Below are 2,946 nucleotides of genomic sequence, written 5' to 3'. Positions count from 1 at the left end.
GGAGTATGATGTAAATTTATTCAACATATTATGAAAAGATGCAAATATATATGCACACATGTGTGTGTGTTGGGAGGGGAGTGTTTATGGGACAAGAGGAAGGGCATATGGGTGTTTGTACTATTTTTGTTCTTGCAACTTTTTATTTCCAAATAAAATTATTTCCAAACATGAAGCTTAAAAAAATGGGGTTGGATTCTGGCTCTTTCTCTGCCAGTGTGAGTTTTTGGCCTTGTTACTTTTCTTCTCTGAGAGCATTCACTCACCTCACTCAGAACTATGAGAGTCCCTGCCTCATGGAGTAAACAGGAGAGCTGGAGGATACTGAGGGCCCAGCATAGGAGATGACACATCTTAAGGCATCAATCAAGAGAATCTTGCTAAAATTATTATTTTAATACTGGATCCTGCAGGAACTGTGCCAGACAAGAACTTTTCTTTGATTGTAACTTCTTAGCTTCTTAAAATAGAAAAATATTTTCTTTTAAAATATAAGAACATTCTTCACAAATGCCTTTGGTCATCTACCACGTGTTCCTTAAGTCACTGGTCTATGCCCACCAGGCGCTGGCTGGTGACCTTCAGTGAGTGAGACTTGCTCCCAGTTTACCACAAAACCCAGCTGTCCCCTCAGGCAGAGCTATATCTGCCCCAGATGTCCTTTTCAAGGACTGAGTCAGACACTATTGCATCTGGGTCTCACTAGAGAATGATTTGCTGGTCTTTCAGAGGGTCATCCCAAATCCTGGCAGGAACTTGTGGCTGGAGCCTTCCATGAATGACCATGACTCCTCTGAGATGACACAAATATTGATGTGCTACTCTGAGTTGCACTGTCCCAAGTCTGCTGACCACAGAACCTGGAACCAGAGGGTTGTTCAGGGTTTCTGAAAACACCAGGTATGTAATTAATCAGTGCTCTTTGGAATCTCATCTCCAGGAAAACATGGCCCAATCCTTGCCTGGCATGGGTCAGGTCATGCCAAGCCAGAGAACAGTGATGAGATTTTCCAGGGAAGGGTCTTGGCTGGACTTCCAGAGCCCTGTCTGCTGTTTATTCAAGGAATCATGACCTATGTTGGCAAAGAAGGATGCCAACTGGTAGCCAGGCTGGGGGTGGGATGGGCAGGCTGGGTGTGCTCCAGAGGGCTTCCAAGATCTCTCTCGAAGCTTGGGCCTCTGAGGCTGAACCTGGTTGTTTGTTACTGATACTAGGTAGGGCCTGCCTTTTCATTCTTGAGTGTCAAGAGAACTTCCTGGATCCTTCTCCTACCTGTCTTCACCTCTGGATTCACCTGTCCTATCCTCAGGCACGGGCTTGGGGCAGTTCTTGAACCAAGTAGGACTACCATCCCCTCTCAACTTCATCCTTTTGGACAGGCAGAAAAACAGCCTGGAGATGCCATTAATTTGGTGTTATCTCCCAGGGCTTTCCTGATAAGGTGCCTTCATTAGCTGGGTCACCTCTTTTACCTGCTTTCTTCCTTCCCACCTTCAGTTCCTGCTCTACTCTGGTCTCCCAGCAGAATATAAAGCACTGAGCACAGCGCCTGTCACCTCTTGAGAGAGCTGAAGTCCTTACCAGGTACCTGCTTGCTGTTGAGTGTGTATTGACCTATTTGATCCTGTAAGAATCCTGTGGGGACAGCATAAGAGTCAAAAGCAAGAGCTCTGGGTTTGAATCCAGGTCTCGCACTTTACTATGTGACCTGAAGTTCTAGGGTCACTGTAGCACCTACAGTCTCTTTGGATTGCTGTAAAGATTACACAGGAAATATGTGGAAAAAACACAGGATAGGCTCTGATGTATTTTAAGCGTATTTAACAAAGGAAGTTGATGATTATTGTTCCTTCCATTTAGCAGTTCAGGATTCTGTGGCTCACAAAAGTTAAATGACTTGCTTAAGTCATACAACTAAGTACAAGAGTCAGGATTTGACCCCAGGGGCCCTAGCTAAAGTCCATGCTCAGAGTTCTATCTTTGTCCAGCCTTCTCTGTCCAATGCCACCTTGAGGCAGAGGTTATGGGATTCCAAGCTTAATCCTGAGGAACTCTGCAGGGCAGATTCCGGCCCCAGGGTCTAGATCAGGGGGTCGGCTGGAGTGTGCAGTGGGGATGGGAATGCTCCCCACTGATCCGGGGGTAGTCCGTGACTACACAAGTTGATGGTAGCCTGAAATACCTGAGACTGGATGACTTCATAAAAAAAAGAGGGTTATTTTGCTCACACTGTTGGAGGCTGAAGGGCACATCACTGGCATCAGCTTGTCTCTGGTGAGAACCTCGTGGTGGAGGTGTCACAATGGTGAGAGCACACGGAAGGGAGAGATGGCATGGCAAGACAGGAAGCCCGGGGTGACTAGAGACTAAATGGCGTCCCACAAGAGCTACATTAAACTGTCTGAGGGCACACCCCAACTGCTGAAGAAACTTCCACTGGACCTCACCTCTTGATGTCCCGTTGCCCCAACGGCATCACACTGAGGGCCAAGCGCCCCCACCATGGGATCTTGAGGGGACAAATCACACCCAAACCACAACACTCAGATTCTTTGTAAAAAATATTTCTAATTTTAATTTTTTACTTTTTCTTGTTTTTCAATTTTAGGTATCGAATCAAGGGCCTTGCACATGCAAGGCAAGCTCTCTGTCACTGAGTTACATTCCTTCCTGGACATTTTAAAAAATTTTTGAGACAGGGTCTTGCTAAGTTGCTAAGGCTGTCCTGGAACTTGCTATCCTCCTGCCTCAGCCTCTCCAGTAGTTGGAATATTAGTAGGCTACCATGTCTGGCTTACTTTTAATTATTGATTGATAAATTATAATTATATATATTATGATACAATGTGAAGTTGTGGTATACGTGCAAAATGTGGAGTAAATAAATCTTGTACATTCCTGGTGGGACTGCAAATTGGTGCAGCCAATTTGGAAAGCAGTATGGA

The sequence above is a fragment of the Marmota flaviventris genome, chromosome 2 (assembly GCF_047511675.1).
Source record: "Marmota flaviventris isolate mMarFla1 chromosome 2, mMarFla1.hap1, whole genome shotgun sequence".
Lineage (NCBI taxonomy): Eukaryota > Metazoa > Chordata > Mammalia > Rodentia > Sciuridae > Marmota > Marmota flaviventris.
Note: the sequence above shows the minus strand (reverse complement) of the source record.